The 19,617-nt window shown below is 35.3% G+C and overlaps 1 long non-coding RNA gene and 8 other non-coding genes across 9 annotated transcripts; 1 reads left to right on the top strand and 8 right to left on the bottom strand.

Annotated features, from left to right (window-relative positions):
- Positions 1-1,063: 1,063 nt before the first annotated feature.
- On the bottom strand, positions 1,064-1,135 carry Trnah-gug. Its single transcript has one exon. It is a non-coding gene; the product is annotated as a tRNA-His (tRNA).
- Positions 1,136-3,248: 2,113 nt separating this feature from the next.
- LOC125563181 lies at positions 3,249-5,226 on the top strand. The gene is made up of 2 exons (XR_007308195.1): positions 3,249-4,533; positions 4,719-5,226. It is a non-coding gene; the product is annotated as an uncharacterized LOC125563181 (long non-coding RNA).
- A 1,396-nt stretch (positions 5,227-6,622) lies between these two features.
- LOC125567193 lies at positions 6,623-6,760 on the bottom strand. The gene has a single exon (XR_007311717.1). It is a non-coding gene; the product is annotated as a U4 spliceosomal RNA (small nuclear RNA).
- A 2,582-nt stretch (positions 6,761-9,342) lies between these two features.
- LOC125567169 lies at positions 9,343-9,481 on the bottom strand. The gene has a single exon (XR_007311693.1). It is a non-coding gene; the product is annotated as a U4 spliceosomal RNA (small nuclear RNA).
- A 1,739-nt stretch (positions 9,482-11,220) lies between these two features.
- On the bottom strand, positions 11,221-11,359 carry LOC125567176. Its single transcript, XR_007311700.1, has one exon. It is a non-coding gene; the product is annotated as a U4 spliceosomal RNA (small nuclear RNA).
- A 1,749-nt stretch (positions 11,360-13,108) lies between these two features.
- LOC125567119 lies at positions 13,109-13,247 on the bottom strand. The gene has a single exon (XR_007311643.1). It is a non-coding gene; the product is annotated as a U4 spliceosomal RNA (small nuclear RNA).
- A 1,742-nt stretch (positions 13,248-14,989) lies between these two features.
- LOC125567195 lies at positions 14,990-15,128 on the bottom strand. Its single transcript, XR_007311719.1, has one exon. It is a non-coding gene; the product is annotated as a U4 spliceosomal RNA (small nuclear RNA).
- A 1,742-nt stretch (positions 15,129-16,870) lies between these two features.
- LOC125567185 lies at positions 16,871-17,009 on the bottom strand. The gene has a single exon (XR_007311709.1). It is a non-coding gene; the product is annotated as a U4 spliceosomal RNA (small nuclear RNA).
- A 1,743-nt stretch (positions 17,010-18,752) lies between these two features.
- LOC125567112 lies at positions 18,753-18,891 on the bottom strand. The gene has a single exon (XR_007311636.1). It is a non-coding gene; the product is annotated as a U4 spliceosomal RNA (small nuclear RNA).
- Positions 18,892-19,617: the final 726 nt, after the last annotated feature.

The raw sequence follows: 19,617 nt of genomic DNA, 5'->3' as shown, positions 1-19,617 counted from the left end.
TATTGAAATCTATGATTGACAAAGGAATTAGAATATCTTTGGCAGAAAAAAGAACTCTCAGGAGCAAACGTTGACTACATGTGGTACAATGTTTGGAAACAAGAAAAATGTGACAAAACTTTTCTTTATTTTCAAATTATTTGAAAACAAAGCAAAAACAACATGCCCCTACTCTGCGCGCGTTTGATTAAATCAAAGAAAATAAATTTTCAGGAAGAAGAAATCTAACTAAATTGAGAAGAATATAACATAAAAACTGCATTCTTTCAACTCATTCATTTCTACGCAGTCCAATTAATAAACATTTATCAAATTGGAATGATGGTAAAATAGACGAACCAGCAGGTAGAAAAAGATGCCGTGACCAGGATTCGAACCTGGGTTATTGCGGCCACTACGCAATATACTAACTACTATACGATCAAGCCGAGATTGATTTCACATAAATAAAAAAATAACAAAAAAAATGCAAGCTTTCTAATGAGTTCTAGGCAGTTTGCATATATCTAAATTTTAGTTAGAAAATGTACGATTCAATACTCAGTCTTGTGGCTTACCTGACAACACAAAGCAGCCAAACAAGTAAAGTTAAAATAAAAAATAACATGAATTTTATTCGAACCTTGGTTATTGCGGCCACTACGTAATGTACCAACCACTATACGATCACGGCGAGATTGATTTGAGATACAGAAAAAAATGACAAATAAATGAAAGCCTCCTGTGGAGTTCTAAGCTTTTTGCTTATGCTCTTAAAACAAGATAGGAGTACATACTCAGTATTGGGGCTTACAGAACAACACAAAGACAAACAAATAAAGTTGAAAAAAAAAATGCCGTGACCAGGATTCGAACATGGGTTATTGCGGCCTCAACGCAATTTACTAACCAGTATACGATCAATTCGAGATTGATTTGTGATAAAGAAAAAATGACAAATAAATGGAAGCTGCCTTTGGAGTTCTAAGCTTTGTGCTTATGCTTTTGAACAAGATGTGAGTGCATACTCAGTATTAGGGCTTATAGAACAACACGAAGACAAACAAGTAAAGTTGAAAAAAAATGCCGTGACCAGGATTCGAACCTGGGTTATTGCGGCCACAACGCAATGTACTAGCAACTATACGATCACGGCTAGATTGATTTGAGATAAAGAAAAAATGACAAATAAATGGAAGCTTCCTGTTGACTTCTAAGATTTTTGCTTATGCTCTTAAACAAGGTACGAGTGCATACTCAGTATTGGGGCTTACAAAACACGAAGACAAACAAGTAAAGTTAAAAAAAATTGCCGTGACCAGGATTCGATCCTGAGTTATTGCATCCACGACGCAATGTACTAACCACTATACGATCACGGCGAGATTGATTTCAGATAAAGAAAAAAAAACAAATAAATTGAAGCTTCCTGTGGAGTTCTAAGCTTTTTGCTTATGCTCTTAACAAGATACGAGTGCAGCCTCAGTATTGGGGCTTAAAGAACAACACAAAGACAAATAAGTAAAGTTAAAAAAAAATGCCGTGACCAGGATTCGAACCTGGGTTATTGCGGCCACAAAGTAGTGTACTAACCACTATACGATCACGGCGAGATTGATTTCAGATAAAGACAAAAATAAAAAAAAAATGCAAGCTTTCTAATGACATGACTATTATTTGAACCTGGGTTATTGCGGCCACAACGCAATGTACTAACCAGTATACGATAACTTCGAGATTGATTTGAGATAAAGAAAAAATGACAAATAAATGGAAGCTTTCTGTGGAGTTCTAAGCTTTTTGCTTATGCTCTTGAACAAGATAGGTGTGCATACTCAGTATTGGGGCTTACAGTACAACATGAAGAGACACGACCCGGCGAGATTGATTTCAGATAAAGAAAAAATAACCAAAAAATGCAAGCTTTTTAATGAGTTCTAGGCAGTTTGCATATATCTAAATTTTAGTTTTAGAAAATGTACGATTCAATACTGAGTATTGTGGCTTACATGACACCACAAAACAGCCAAACAAGCAAAGTTAAAATAAATAATGACATGACTATTATTTGAACCTGGGTTATTACGGCCACAACGCAATGTACTAACCACTATACGATCACGGCGAGATTGATTTGAGATACAGAAAAAAATGACAAATAAATGGAAGCTTCCTGTGGAGTTCTAAGCTTTTTTGCGTATGCTTTTGAACAAGATAGGAGTACATACTCAGTATTGGGGCTTACAGAACAACACAAAGACAAACAAATAAAGTTGAAAAAAAAATGCCGTTACCAGGATTCGAACATGGGTTATTGCGGCCACAACGCAATTTACTAACCAGTATACGATCAATTCGAGATTGATTTGAGATAAAGAAAAAAATGACAAATAATTGGAATCTTTCTATGGAGATCTAAGCTTTTTGCTTATGCTCTTAAACAAGGTACGAGGGCATACTCAGTAAAGGGGCTTAAAGAACAACACAAAGACAAACAATTAAAGTTGAAAAAAATATGCCGTGACCAGGATCCGAACCTGAGTATTTTTGCGGACACAACGCAATGTACTAACCAGAATACGATCACGGCAAGATTGATTTGAGATAAAAAAAAATAACAAATAAATAGAAGCTTCCTATGGAGTTCTAAGCTTTTTGCTTATGCTCTTAAACAAGGTACGAGGGCATACTCAGTAAAGGGGCTTAAAGAATAACACAAAGAAAAACAATTAAAGTTGAAAAAAATGCCGTGACCAGGATTCGAACCTGGGTTATTGCGGACACAACGCAATGTACTAACCAGAATACGATCACGGCAAGATTGATTTGAGATAAAGAAAAAATGACAAATAAATGGAAGCTTCCTATGGAGTTCTAAGCTTTTTGCTTATGCTCTTAACAAGATACGAGTGCAGACTCAGTATTGGGGCTTAAAGAACAACACAAAGACAAACAAGTAAAGTTGAAAAAAAATTGCCGTGACCAGGATTCGAACCTGGGTTATTGCGGCCACAACGCAATGTACTAACCAGTATCGATAACTTCGAGATCGATTTGAGATAAAGAAAAAATGACAAATAAATGGAAGCTTTCTGTGGAGTTCTAAGCTTTTTGCTTATGCTCTTGAACAAGATAGGTGTGCATACTCAGTATTGGGGCTTACAGAACAACATGAAGAGACACGACACGGCGAGATTGATTTCAGATAAAGAAAGAATAACAAAAAAATGCAAGCTTTTTAATGAGTTCTACACTGTTAGTTTCAGGGAGTTTTTTTTACTCCACTCAGAGAGTAAAAACTACTCTTTGCGATGGAGCACTTTTAAAGGAGTAATTTGAACTCCTTTATTGGAGTAAAAACTACTCCACTGAGGAGTAATTTTTTTGTTTACTCCCTTAACAGAGTAAGTTTTACTCTGCTGAGAATTAGTATCGAATGTTTATTAGAAAAAGAGTAATTTTCACTCTTGTTGGTCAAATAATGGAGTAAAAAGTACTCTTTTCTGGGAGTAATTTTAGCAGAGTAAAAGCTACTCCAACTATCTGAAGTGAAAAGAGTTATTTTTACTCCAGATGGTCAAGAAATGGAGTAAAAAAGTACTCCTTTTAGGGGGTAGGTTTTGAAGAGTAAAAACTACTCCAGCCATCTCGTGTTGAAAGAGTAGTTTTTACTCCAGCTGTATCTTTTTAGAGCAGTAACAAACCACTCCAAATATATAAAATAAAGAGAGTTGTTTTTTTACTCTGAATTAGCTGAATTTAAGAAGGAAAACGATAGTCTTTATTATATAAGACAAAAGATAAAAATAATAATTTATCGTATTTATTGGTATTGAGACAAAAAACTCTACCCTGTGCCTAGGAGTTTCCTAAGATTTACTAAGTTCGATCAAAACAACAAAATATAATTAAACTTCCTAAAAATTCCTAGGATTTCCTAGTATAAGCAGTAGACCAGAAAATTGAAATAATTTGGATAAGAAAATCTTAGGAAGAAGATTTGAAGTTCTACAATTTAGGAACTCTTAGGAAATTCTTAGGAAATCCTAAAAGAACATTTTCAATACAATAACAGGCCTCGCCATACTTGCATATATTGTCAGCTATACTACAACAATAAGAAATGTAATCAAAGACAGGCTTGGACTCGAACATGAGTTTTATGTGGTGTACTTTCAAAATTCGCTCAGAATAATTAGTACTGCATTTAAAAGAAAGATAGGTAGGGTGATAATTGTATAAAATTCTTAGATCCGATTTGAACATTATAAAATAATATATATTGTTTCTAATAGAAATGCTACTTGAGATTATAAAAAAAGACGTCCCGCTTTGCAGATAGAAGACGGCTCACCAGGGCCCGTAAAACCAAAATGTACCGGGCGTCCCTCGCTTTAGTGGCCGAGAGGGGCTTGGGTCCAAGGCGCAAAATCATAACGGTCGAACGAAAGCCATTATCACAGCCTCCAAACGGATAGCCGTTTATTCCCGCTTTTCTACGCGTAATTCACCTTTTTTGAGGATTTGATGGCAGAACATGGATTGAAGTTAAAGGTTAGTGTGTAATGGGCTTTATAATGTGATAGGTTCAATACTAAATGTGATTTTTGCGACCAACTTCAGCATCAAATCATCGTTCGTGAGCGGATTTCTCGAACTAGACTGATATGTTTTGTGATTCTTTGTTATCTTCCAAAGCAATACTACCTTTTTATGTGTTTCTTTTATTATCTTCGCAGGACATTATGATAGAGATAGTAAAATGTGCTCGAGTTGAAAGCCAGAAAAGAAAGAAGTTTGAGATATAAGGAATGTATCAATGCGTAAATCGCAAGAAACGAATAAAAACTTTGTAAACTTAAGTTATTCACTAATCACTGTACTTACATCTAAAGCGCCTATGCTTTATAAACTGTTACTTGAAGCACAAAATTGAATAACTTAGCTTAGTAAAAACCTAGTAATCAGTCTTGCACCTAAAATTTGTCCAGATATTTATTTTGAATATCTAATGTTACTGTAGTTGGTTTTTGTCCGTATATTCTGATCACAGTAAACCCTGCATATGAAGAACCTAGTTATCTTTTTAAGCTAGCCTACCAGGTTCAAATTTAAATGGTGCATATAGAGGCATTAGGCTTCTAGCTTCTTATCTGAATATACAAAGATGGAGGAGGAGGCAGTTCTTTTGGAAAACCGTAATGACGCCAAAAAGGGTAATGTTCAAAAGCTGTTAAAGTTGTTATAGAAAAATAATATTGTGTTATGTTTGTTTCAGCTTTGTTATGTTGGGACACTTGTTAGTAATTTTGTCCTGGATACCTTATGTCAAATGACTATTATTTTTCAAACATTTTTTCAACTTATATTTTTGTTATTTTTTAAACTGAATTGTTTAATTAAATGATTTGTCAAATTCATAATAACGTCTTTTCCTTGGTGTTTCTAAATTACTCTACTTTCTCCAGTATTAACCCCTGAAGTAGGTGAAGTTTAAACGGCCATTTTGTAAAAACAGGGGGGAGGGTGTTGAAATCATCCCTTTAGTTACCCAATTAGTAGGCGGAAATAACAAAATAGGGAGTAAAAATTGACTCCCATTTTAAGGGTGAATTTAATCTTTTAATGGAGTAACTACAAGCAACCTAGTAAATTACTCCACTTAGCTACCCCCTAAAGTGGGTAAAATCTACTCCCTGAGAGAGTAGGAAAAAAAGGAGTAAAAAATAACTCCATTTTGAGGGTAAATTGTACTCTTTTAATGGAGTGATAGCAAGCAACCTAGTAAATCACTCCCTTTAGTTACTCCCCTACAGGGGTAAAATCTACTCCCTTGAGGGAGTAGAAAAAAGGGAGTAAAAAATTACTCCAAAAAGGGAGTCATTTTGTACCTCGTTTTTTTACTCCCTTTTTGGAGTTAAAACTACTCTCTGAAACAACAGTGTAGGCAGTTTGCATATATCTAAATTTTAGTTCTAGAAAATGTACGATTCAATACTTAGTATTGTGGCTTACATGACAACACAAAGCAGCCAAACAAGTAAAGTTAAAATAAATAATGACATGACTATTATTTGAACCTGGGTTATTGCGGCCACAACGCAATGTTCTAACCCTCCCAAGTGACAAAGATTCTCTCAATCAATGTTGATCTGTTTCCGCAAAAACGTAATTGTATCTAAACCTTCTGTTCCAGTAAATTCAGAATGTTTCCGATCAAGCAAGGCAACAACGCACGGGATTTCGGGTTGCTTCTTATAGTCATTTTACCTAGTAACCACATTTGAAACGAATATAAGGTAAACGGAATAGCCCAATAAAAGTTATTCGCCGCCTAACTCTCTTATTATTGCTTGCTGGAGCAAATTTTGCCGAAAGGAATTGGAGAGATAAAAGGTAGCTTTCCAAGGAGCTCTTAGCCGTTTGCTTATTTTGTAATTTCTTCTAAATAAGAACTGACTGCAAACGCATAACTGTGAAACATTCACATTAACTACCAAGAAAACGGTTATCTTGCATTCTTGAAAAAGAGCACGTTATGGTTTTTAATACATCGATTTTCACATTTCAGAAAAGGCTCACACAAATAACCAGGCTTTTTCTACTAAAGATGTTCTATTTTGCATTTGTTTGTTAATGGTGGCCCTAAGTAGGGCCCACAAAAATTGCAAAGCCGACTATGCTTCAGGTGGTCTGCGGGGTATTGGGAAAAGTTTTCAATCAGCAATAACCGCGCCTCGGATGGACCTCATCAGCTAAGGTAATGCCACTGCGCAAAGCTAGCCGTGATAAAGACGACTACGAGTTCCCTTTAGAATACAAATCTTGTCAATGTGGGACAAAAGAGAACCGAATTATTGAAATCTATGATTGACAAATGAATTAGAATATCTTTGGCAGAAAAAAGAACTCTCAGGAGCAAACGTTGACTAAATTAGATTCAATGTTTGGAAACAAGAAAAATGTGACAAAACTTTTCTTTATTTTCAAATTATTTGAAAAAAAAAAGCAAAAATAACATGCCCCTACTCTGCGCGCGTTTGATTAAATCAAAGAAAATAAATTTTCAGGAAGGAGAAATCTAACTAAAATGAGAAGAATATAACATAAAAACTGCATTCTTTCAACTCATTCATTTCTACGCAGTCCAATTAATAAACATTTATCAAATTGAAATGATGTTAAAATAGACGAACTAGTAAGGTAGAAAAAGATGCCGTGGCCAGGATCGAACCTGGGTTATTACGGCCACTACGCAATGTACTAACCACTATACGATCACGGCGAGATTGATTTCAGATAAAGAAAAAAATAACAAAAAAATGCAAGCTTTCTAATGAGTTCTAGGCAGTTTGCATATATCTAAATTTTAGGTTTAGAAAATGTACGATTCAATACTGAGTATTGTGGCTTACCTGACAACACAAAGCAGCCAAACAAGTAAAGTTAAAATAAAAAAATGACATGAATTTTATTCGAACCTTGGTTATTGCGGCCACAACGCAATGTACTAACCACTATACGATCACGGCGAGATTGATTTGAGATACAGAAAAAAATGACAAATAAATGAAAGCCTCTTGTGGAGTTCTAATCTTTTTGCTTATGCTCTTAAAACAAGATAGGAGTACATACTCAGTGTTGGGGCTTACAGAACAACACAAAGACAAACAAATAAAGTTGAAAAAAAAAATGCCGTTACCAGGATTCGAACATGGGTTATTGCGGCCTCAACGCAATTTACTAACCAGTATACGATCAATTCGAGATTGATTTGAGATAAAGAAAAAATGACTAATAAATGGAAGCTTTCTGTGGAGTTCTAAGCTTTTTGCTTGTGCTTTTGAACAAGATAGGAGTACATACTAAGTATTGGGGCTTACAGAACAACACAAAGACAAACAAATAAAGTTGAAAAAAAAATGCCGTTACCAGGATTCGAACATGGGTTATTGCGGCCTCAACGCAATTTACTAACCAGTATACGATCAATTCGAGATTGATTTGAGATAAAGAAAAAAAATGACAAATAATTGGAATCTTTCTATGGAGTTCTGAGCTTTTTGCTTATGCTCTTAAACAAGGTACGAGGGCATACTCAGTAAAGGAGCTTAAAGAACAACACCAAGACAAACAATTAAAGTTGAAAAAAAATGTCGTGACCAGGATCCGAACCTGGGTATTGTTGCGGACACAACGCAATGTACTAACCAGAATACGATCACGGCGAGATTGATTTGAGATAAAGAAAAAAAATAACAAATAAATAGAAGCTTCCTATGGAGTTCTAAGCTTTATGCTTATGCTCTTAAACAAGGTACGAGGGCATACTCAGTATTGGGGCTTAAAGAACAACACAAAGACAAACAAGTAAAGTTGAAAAAAAATTGCCGTGACCAGGATTCGAACCTGGGTTATTGCGGCCACAACGCAATGTACTAACCAGTATCGATAACTTCGAGATTGATTTGAGATAAAGAAAAAATGACAAATAAATGGAAGCTTTCTGTGGAGTTCTAAGCTTTTTGCTTATGGTTTTGAAGAAGATAGGTGTGCATACTCAGTATTGGGGCTTACAGAACAACATGAAGAGACACGACACGGCGAGATTGATTTCAGATAAAGAACAAATAACAAAAAAATGCAAGCTTTTTAATGAGTTCTAGGCAGTTTGCATATATCTAAATTTTAGTTCTAGAAAATGTACGATTCAATACTTAGTATTGTGGCTTACATGACAACACAAAGCAGCCAAACAAGTAAAGTTAAAATAAATAATGACATGCCTATTATTTGAACCTGGGTTATTGCGGCCACAACGCAATGTTCTAACCCTCCCAAGTGACAAAGATTCTCTCAATCAATGTTGATCTGTTTCCGCAAAAAAACTAATTGTATCTAAACCTTCTGTTCCAGTAAATTCAAAATGTTTCCGATCAAGCAAGTCAACAACGCACGGGATTTCGGGTTGCTTCTTATAGTCATTTTACCTAGTAACCTCATTTGAAACGAAGATAAGGTAAACGGAATAGCCCAATAAAAGTTATTCGCCGCCTAACTCTCTTATTATTGCTTGCTGGAGCAAATTTTGCCGAAAGGAATTGGAGAGATAAAAGGTAGCTTTCCAAGGAGCTCTTAGCCGTTTGCTTATTTTGTAATTTCTTCTAAATAAGAACTGACTGCAAACGCATAATTGTGAAACATTCACATTAACTACCGAGAAAACGGTTATCTTGCATTCTTCAAAAAGAGCACGTTATGGTTTTTAATACATTGATTTTCACATATCAGAAAAGGCTCACACAAATAACCAGGCCTTTTCTACTAAAGATGTTCTATTTTGCATTTGTTTGTTAATAGTGGCCCTTAGCAGGGCCCACAAAAATTGCAAAGCCGACTATGTTTCAAGTCGTCTCGCGGGGTATTGGGAAAAGTTTTCAATCAGCAATAACCGCCCCTCGGATGGACCTCAACGGCTACGGTAATGTCACTGCGCAAAGCTAGCCGTGATAAAGACGACGACGAGTTCCCTTTAGAATACAAATCTTGTCAATGTGGGACAAAAGAGAAACGAATTATTGAAATCTATGATTGACAAATGAATTAGAATATCTTTGGCAGAAAAAAGAACTCTCAGGAGCAAACGTTGACTAAATGTGGTTCAATGTTTGGAAACAAGAAAAATGTGACAAAACTTTTCTTTATTTTCAAATTATTTGAAAAAAAAAGCAAAAATAACATGCCCCTACTCTGCGCGCGTTTGATTAAATCAAAGAAAATAAATTTTCAGGAAGGAGAAATCTAACTAAAATGAGAAGAATATAACATAACAACTGCATTCTTTCAACTCATTCATTTCTACGCAGTCCAATTAATAAACATTTATCAAATTAAAATGAGGAAAAATAGACGAACCAGTAAGGTAGAAAAAGATGCCGTGACCAGGATTCCAACCTGGGTTATTGCGGCCACTACGTAATGTACTAACCACTATACGATCACGGAGAGATTGATTTAAGATAAAGAAAAAAATAACAAAATAATGCAAGCTTTCTAATGAGTTCTAGGCAGTTTGCATATATCTAAATTTTAGTTTTAGAAAATGTACGATTCTATACTGAGTATTGTTGCTTACCTGACAACACAAAGCAGCCAAACAAGTAAAGTTAAAATAAAAAATGACATGACTTTTATTCGAACCTTGGTTATTGCAGCCACGACGCAATGTACTAACCAGTATACGATCACGGCGAGATTGATTTGAGATAAAGAAAAAATGACAAATAAATGGAAGCTTCATATGGAGTTCTAAGTCTTTTGCTTACGCCCTTAAACAAGGTAGGAGTGCATACTCAGTATTAGGGCTTATAGAACAACATGAAGACAAACAAGTAAAGTTGAAAAAAAAAATGCCGTGACCAGAATTCGAACCTGAGTTACTGCGGCCAGAAAGGAGTGTACTAACCACTATACGATCACGGCAAGATTGATTTCATATACAGACAAAATAGCAAAAAAATGCAAGCTTTTTAATGAGTTCTAGGCAGTTTGCATATATCTAAATTTTAGTTCTAGAAAATGTACGATTCAATACTTAGTATTGTGGCTTACATGACAACACAAAGCAGCCAAACAAGTAAAGTTAAAATAAATAATGACATGACTATTATTTGAACCTGGGTTATTGCGGCCAAAACGCAATGTTCTAACCCTCCCAAGTGACAAAGATTCTCTCAATCAATGTTGATCTGTTTCCGCAAAAAAAACTAATTGTATCTAAACCTTCTGTTCCAGTAAATTCAGAATGTTTCCGATCAAGCAAGTCAACAACGCACGGGATTTCGGGTTGCTTCTTATAGCCATTTTACCTAGTAACCTCATTTGAAACGAATATAAGGTAAACGGAATAGCCCAATAAAAGTTATTCGCCGCCTAACTCTCTTATTATTGCTTGCTGGAGCAAATTTTGCCCAAAGGAATTGGAGAGATAAAAGGTAGCTTTCCAAGGAGCTCTTAGCCGTTTGCTTATTTTGTAATTTCTTCTAAATAAGAACTGACTGCAAACGCATAATTGTGAAACATTCTCATTAACTACCAAGAAAACGGTTATCTTGCATTCTTGAAAAAGAGCACGTTATGGTTTTTAATTCATTGATTTTCACATATCAGAAAAGGCTCACACAAATAACCAGGCCTTTTCTACTAAAGATGTTCTATTTTGCATTTGTTTGTTAATGGTGGCCCTAAGCAGGGCCCACAAAAATTGCAAAGCCGACTATGTTTCATGTCGTCTCGCGGGGTATTGGGAAAAGTTTTCAATCAGCAATAACCGCGCCTCGGATGGACCTCATCGGCTACGGTAATGTAACTGCGCAAAGCTAGCCGTGATAAAGACGACTACGAGTTCCCTTTAGAATACAAATCTTGTCAATGTGGGACAAAAGAGAAACGAATTATTGAAATCTATGATTGACAAATGAATTAGAATATCTTTGGCAGAAAAAAGAACTCTCAGGAGCAAACGTTGACTAAATGAGATTCAATGTTTGGAAACAAGAAAAATGTGACAAAACGTTTCTTTATTTTCAAATTATTTGAAAAAAAAAGCAAAAATAACATGCCCCTACTCTGCGCGCGTTTGATTAAATCAAAGAAAATAAATTTTCAGGAAGGAGAAATCTAACTAAAATGAGAAGAATATAACATAAAAACTGCATTCTTTCAACTCATTCATTTCTACGCAGTCCAATTAATAAACATTTATCAAATTAAAATGAGGTAAAATAGACGAACCAGTAAGGTAGAAAAAGATGCCGTGACCAGTATTCGAACCTGGGTTATTGCGGCCACTACGTAATGTATTAACCACTATACGATCACAGCGAGATTGATTTCAGATAAAGAAAAAAATAACAAAAAAAATGCAAGCTTTCTAATGAGTTCTAGGCAGTTTGCATATATCTAAATTTTAGTTTTAGAAAATGTACGATTCTATACTGAGTATTGTCGCTTACCTGACAACACAAAGCAGCCAAACAAGTAAAGTTAAAATAAAAAATGACATGACTTTTATTCGAACCTTGGTTATTGCAGCCACAACGCAATGTACTAACCAGTATACGATCACGGCGAGATTGATTTAAGATAAAGAAAAAATGAGAAATAAATGGAAGCTTCATATGGAGTTCTAAGCTTTTTGCTTATGCTCTTAAACAAGGTACGAGTGCATACTCAGTATTAGGGCTTATAGAACAACATGAAGACAAACAAGTAAAGAAGTAAAGTTGAAAAAAAAAATGCCGTGACCAGAATTCGAACCTGAGTTATTGCGGCCAGAAAGGAGTGTACTAACCACTATACGATCACGGCGAGATTGATTTCATATACAGACAAAATAGCAAAAAAATGCAAGCTTTTTAATTAGTTCTAGTCAGTTTGCATATATCTAAATTTTAGTTCTAGAAAATGTACGATTCAATACTTAGTATTGTGGCTTACATGACAACACAAAGCAGCCAAACGAGTAAAGTTAAAATAAATAATGACATGACTATTATTTGAACCTGGGTTATTGCGGCCACAACGCAATGTTCTAACCCTCCCAAGTGACAAAGATTCTCTCAATCGATGTTGATCTGTTTCCGCAAAAAAAAACTAATTGTATCTAAACCTTCTGTTCCAGTAAATTCAGAATGTTTCCGATCAAGCAAGTCAACAACGCACCGGATTTCGGGTTGCTTCTTATAGTCATTTTACCTAGTGACCTCATTTGAAACGAATATAAGGTAAACGGAATAGCCCAATAAAAGTTATTCGCCGCCTAACTCTCTTATTATTGCTTGCTGGAGCAAATTTTGCCGAAAGGAATTGGAGAGAAAAAAGATAGCTTTCCAAGGAGCTCTTAGCCGTTTGCTTATTTTGTAATTTCTTCTAAATAAGAACTGACTGCAAACGCATAATTGTGAAACATTCTCATTAACTACCAAGAAAACGGTTATCTTGCATTCTTGAAAAAGAGCACGTTATGGTTTTTAATACATTGATTTTCACATATCAGAAAAGGCTCACACAAATAACCAGGCCTTTTCTACTAAAGATGTTCTATTTTGCATTTGTTTGTTAATGGTGGCCCTAAGCAGGGCCCACAAAAATTGCAAAGCCGACTATGTTTCAAGTCGTCTCGCGGGGTATTGGGAAAAGTTTTCAATCAGCAATAACCGCGCCTCGGATGGACCTCATCGGCTACGGTAATGTCACTGCGCAAAGCTAGCTGTGATAAAGACGACTACGAGTTCCCTTTAGAATACAAATCTTGTCAATGTGGGACAAAAGAGAAACGAATTATTGAAATCTATGATTGACAAATAAATTAGAATATCTTTGGCAGAAAAAAGAACTCTCAGGAGCAAACGTTGACTAAATGAGATTCAATGTTTGGAAACAAGAAAAATGTGACAAAACTTTTATTTATTTTCAAATTATTTGAAAAAACAAAACAAAAATAACATGCCCCTACTCTGCGCGCGTTTGATTAAATCAAAGAAAATAAATTTTCAGGAAGGAGAAATCTAACTAAAATTAGAAGTATATAACATAAAAACTGCATTCTTTCAACTCATTTATTTCTACGCAGTCCAATTAATAAACATTTAACAAATTAAAATGAGGTAAAATAGACGAACCAGTAAGGTAGAAAAAGATGCCGTGACCAGGATTCGAACCTGGGTTATTGCGGCCACTACGTAATGTACTAACCACTATACGATCACAGCGAGATTGATTTCAGATAAAGAAAAAAATAACAAAGAAAATGCAAGCTTTCTAATGAGTTCTAGGCAGTTTGCATATATCTAAATATTAGTTTTAGAAAATGTACGATTCTATACTGAGTATTGTTGCTTACCTGACAACACAAAGCAGCCAAACAAGTAAAGTTAAAATAAAAAATGACATGACTTTTATTCGAACCTTGGTTATTGCAGCCACAACGCAATGTACTAACCAGTATACGATCACGGCGAGATTGATTTGAGATAAAGAAAAAATGATGAATAAATAGAAGCTTCATATGGAGTTCTAAGCTTTTTGCTTATGCTCTTAAACAAGGTACGAGTGCATACTCAGTATTAGGGCTTATAGAACAACATGAAGACAAACAAGTAAAGTTGAAAAAAAAAAATGCCGTGACCAGAATTCGAACCTGAGTTATTGCGGCCAGAAAGGAGTGTACTAACCACTATACGATCACGGCAAGATTGATTTCATATACAGACAAAATAGCAAAAAAATGCAAACTTTTTAATGAGTTCTAGGCAGTTTGCATATATCTAAATTTTAGTTCTAGAAAATGTACGATTCAATACTTAGTATTGTGGCTTACATGACAACACAAAGCAGCCAAACAAGTAAAGTTAAAATAAATAATGACATGACTATTATTTGAACCTGGGTTATTGCGGCCAAAACGCAATGTTCTAACCCTCCCAAGTGACAAAGATTCTCTCAATCAATGTTGATCTGTTTCCGCAAAAAAAACTAATTGTATCTAAACCTTCTGTTCCAGTAAATTCAGAATGTTTCCGATCAAGCAAGTCAACAACGCACGGGATTTCGGGTTTCTTCTTATAGTCATTTTACCTAGTAACCTCATTTGAAACGAATATAAGGTAAACGGAATAGCCCAATAAAAGTTATTCGCCGCCTAACTCTCTTATTATTGCTTGCTGGAGCAAATTTTGCCCAAAGGAATTGGAGAGATAAAAGGTAGCTTTCCAAGGAGCTCTTAGCCGTTTGCTTATTTTGTAATTTCTTCTAAATAAGAACTGACTGCAAACGCATAATTGTGAAACATTCACATTAACTACCAAGAAAACGGTTATCTTGCATTCTTGAAAAAGAGCACGTTATGGTTTTTAATACATTGATTTTCACATATCAGAAAAGGCTCACACAAATATCCAGGCCTTTTCTACTAAAGATGTTCTATTTTGCATTTGTTTGTTAATGGTGGCCCTAAGTAGGGCCCACAAAAATTGAAAAGCCGACTATGTTTCAAGTCGTCTCGCGGGGTATTGAAAAAAGTTTTCAATCACCAATAACCGCGCCTCGGATGGACCTCATCAGCTACGGTGATGTCACTGCGCAAAGCTAGCCGTGATAAAGACGACTACGAGTTCCCTTTAGAATACAAATCTTGTCAATGTGGGACAAAAGAGAAACGAATTATTGAAATCTATGATTGACAAATGAATTAGAATATCTTTGGCAGAAAAAAGAACTCTCAGGAGCAAACGTTGACTAAATGTGGTTCAATGTTTGGAAACAAGAAAAATGTGACAAAACTTTTCTTTATTTTCAAATTATTTGACAACAAAGCAAAAATAACATGCCCCTACTCTGCGCGCGTTTGATTAAATCAAAGAAAATAAATTTTCAGGAAGGAGAAATCTAACTAAAATGAGAAGAATATAACATAAAAACTGCATTCTTTCAACACATTCATTTCTACGCAGTCCAATTAATAAACATTTATCAAATTAAAATGAGGAAAAATAGACGAACCAGTAAGGTAGAAAAAGATGCCGTGACCAGGATTCCAACCTGGGTTATTGCGGCCACTACGTAATGTACTAACCACTATACGATCACGGCGAGATTGATTTCAGATGAAGAAAAAAATAACAAAAAAAATGCAAGCTTTCTAATGAGTTCTAGGCAGTTTGCATATATCTAAATTTTAGTTTTAGAAAATGTACGATTCTATACTGAGTATTGTGGCTTACCTGACAACACAAAGCAGCCAAACAAGTAAAGTTAAAATAAAAAGTGACATGACTTTTATTCGAACCTTGGTTATTGCAGCCACAACGCAATGTACTAACCAGTATACGATCACGGCGAGATTGATTTGAGATAAAGAAAAAATGACAAATAAATGGAAGCTTCATATGGAGTTCTAAGCTTTTTGCTTATGCTCTTAAACAAGGTACGAGTGCATACACAGTATTAGGGCTTATAGAACAACATGAAGACAAACAAGTAAAGTTGAAAAAAAAAATGCCGTGACCAGAATTCGAACCTGAGTTATTGCGGCCAGAAAGGAGTGTACTAACCACTATACGATCACGGCGAGATTGATTTCAGATAGAGACAAAATAGCGAAAAAAACATGCAAGCCTTTCAATGAGTTCTAGGCAGTTTGCATATATCTAAATTTTAGTTCTAGAAAATGTACGAATCAATACTTAGTATTGTGGCTTACATGACAAAACAAAGCAGCCAAACAAGTAAAGTTAAAATAAATAATGACATGACTATTATTTGAACCTGGGTTATTGCGGCCACAACGCAATGTTCTAACCCTCCCAAGTGACAAAGATTCTCTCAATCAATGTTGATCTGTTTCCGCAAAAAAAACTAATTGTATCTAAACCTTCTGTTCCAGTAAATTCAGAATGTTTCCGATCAAGCAAGTCAACAACGCACGGGATTTCGGGTTGCTTCTTATAGCCATTTTACCTAGTAACCTCATTTGAAACGAATATAAGGTAAACGGAATAGCCCAATAAAAGTTATTCGCCGCCTAACTCTCTTATTATTGCTTGCTGGAGCAAATTTTGCCCAAAGGAATTGGAGAGATAAAAGGTAGCTTTCCAAGGAGCTCTTAGCCGTTTGCTTATTTTGTAATTTCTTCTAAATAAGAACTGACTGCAAACGCATAATTGTGAAACATTCTCATTAACTACCAAGAAAACGGTTATCTTGCATTCTTGAAAAAGAGCACGTTATGGTTTTTAATACATTGATTTTCACATATCAGAAAAGGCTCACACAAATAACCAGGCCTTTTCTACTAAAGATGTTCTATTTTGCATTTGTTTGTTAATGGTGGCCCTAAGCAGGGCCCACAAAAATTTCAAAGCCGACTATGTTTCAAGTCGTCTAGCGGGGTTTTGGGAAAAGTTTTCAATCAGCAATAACCGCGCCTCGGATGGACCTCATCAGCTACGGTAATGTCACTGCGCAAAGCTAGCCGTGATAAAGACGACTACGAGTTCCCTTTGGAATACAAATCTTGTCAATGTGGGACAAAAGAGAACCGAATTATTGAAATCTATGATTGACAAATGAATTAGAATATCTTTGGCAGAAAAAAGAACTCTCAGGAGCAAACGTTGACTAAATGTGGTTCAATGTTTGGAAATAAGAAAAATGTGACAAAACTTTTCTTTATTTTCAAATTATTTGAAAACAAAGCAAAAATAACATGCCCCTACTCTGCGCGCGTTTGATTAAATCAAAGAAAATAAATTTTCAGGAAGGAGAAATCTAACTAAAATGAGAAGAATATAACATAAAAACTGCATTCTTTCAACTCATTCATTTCTACGCAGTCCAATTAATAAACATTTATCAAATTAAAATGAGGTAAAATAGACGAACCAGTAAGGTAGAAAAAGATGCCGTGACCAGGATTCGAACCTGGGTTATTGCGGCCACTACGTAATGTACTAACCACTATACGATCACAGCGAGATTGATTTCAGATAAAGAAAAAAATAACAAAAAAAATGCAAGCTTTCTAATGAGTTCTAGGCAGTTTGCATATATCTAAATATTAGTTTTAGAAAATGTACGATTCTATACTGAGTATTGTTGCTTACCTGACAACACAAAGCAGCCAAACAAGTAAAGTTTAAATAAAAAATGACATGACTTTTATTCGAACCTTGGTTATTGCAGCCACAACGCAATGCACTAACCAGTATACGATCACGGCGAGATTGATTTGAGAAAAAGAAAAAATGACAAATAAATGGAAGCTTCATATGGAGTTCTAAGCTTTTTGCTTATGCTCTTAAACAAGGTACGAGTGCATTCTCAGTATTAGGGCTTATAGAACAACATGAAGACAAACAAGTAAAGTTGAAAAAAAAAAATGCCGTGACCAGAATTCGAACCTGAGTTATTGCGGCCAGAAAGGAGTGTACTAACCACTATACGATCACGGCGAGATTGATTTCAGATAGAGACAAAATAGCGAAAAAAAATGCAAGCTTTTTAATGAGTTTCAGGCAGTTTGCATATATCTAAATTTTAGTTCTAGAAAATGTACGATTCAATACTTAGTATTGTGGCTTACATGACAACACAAAGCAGCCAAACAAGTAAAGTTAAAATAAATAATGACATGACTATTATTTGAACCTGGGTTATTGCGGCCACAACGCAATGTTCTAACCCTCCCAAGTGACAAAGATTCTCTCAATCAATGTTGATCTGTTTCCGCCAAAAAAACTAATTGTATCTAAACCTTCTGTTCCAGTAAATTCAGAATGTTTCCGATCAAGCAAGTCAACAACGCACGGGTGTTTCGGGTTGCTTCTTATAGCCATTTTACCTAGTAACCTCATTTGAAACGAATATAAGGTAAACGGAATAGCCCAATAAAAGTTATTCGCCGCCTAACTCTCTTATTATTGCTTGCTGGAGCAAATTTTGCCGAAAGGAATTGGAGAGATAAAAGGTAGCTTTCCAAGGAGCTCTTAGCCGTTTGCTTATTTTGTAATTTCTTCTAAATAAGAACTGACTGCAAACGCATAATTGTGAAACATTCACATTAACTACCAAGAAAACGGTTATCTTGCATTCTTGAAAAAGAGCACGTTATGGTTTTTAATACATTGATTTTCACATTTCAGAAAAGGCTCACACAAATAACCAGGCCTTTTCTACTAAAGATGTTCTATTTTGCATTTGTTTGTTAATGGTGGCCCTAAATAGGGCCCACAAAAATTGCAAAGCCGACTATGCTTCAAGTCGTCTCGCGGGGTATTGGGAAAAGTTTTCAATCAGCAATAACCGCGCCTCGGATGGACCTCATCAGCTACGGTAATGCCACTGCGCAAAGCTAGCCGTGATAAAGACGACTACGAGTTCCCTTTGGAATACAAATCTTGTCAATGTGGGACAAAAGAGAACCGAATTATTGAAATCTATGATTGACAAATGAATTAGAATATCTTTGGCAGAAAAAAGAACTCTCAGGAGCAAACGTTGACTAAATGTGGTTCAATGTTTGGAAACAAGAAAAATGTGACAAAACTTTTCTTTATTTTCAAAATATTTGAAAACAAAGCAAAAATAACATGCCCCTACTCTGCGCGCGTTTGATTAAATCAAAGAAAATAAATTTTCAGGAAGGAGAAATCTAACTAAAATGAGAAGAATATAACATAAAAACTGCATTCTTTCAACTCATTCATTTCTACGCAGTCCAATTAATAAACATTTATCAAATTAAAATGAGGTAAAATAGACGAACCAGTAAGGTAGAAAAAGATGCCGTGACCAGGATTCGAACCTGGGTTATTGCGGCCACTACGTAATGTACTAACCACTATACGATCACGGCGAGATTGATTTCAGATAAAGAAAAAAATAACAAAAAAAATGCAAGCTTTCTAATGAGTTCTAGGCAGTTTGCATATATCTAAATATTAGTTTTAGAAAATGTACGATTCTATACTGAGTATTGTTGCTTACCTGACAACACAAAGCAGCCAAACAAGTAAAGTTTAAATAAAAAATGACATGACTTTTATTCGAACCTTGGTTATTGCAGCCACAACGCAATGC

Source organism: Nematostella vectensis, chromosome 5 (assembly GCF_932526225.1).
Source record: "Nematostella vectensis chromosome 5, jaNemVect1.1, whole genome shotgun sequence".
In the NCBI taxonomy this organism is placed as follows: domain Eukaryota; kingdom Metazoa; phylum Cnidaria; class Anthozoa; order Actiniaria; family Edwardsiidae; genus Nematostella; species Nematostella vectensis.
Note: the sequence above shows the minus strand (reverse complement) of the source record. Positions and strands in the feature narration are given on the sequence as shown.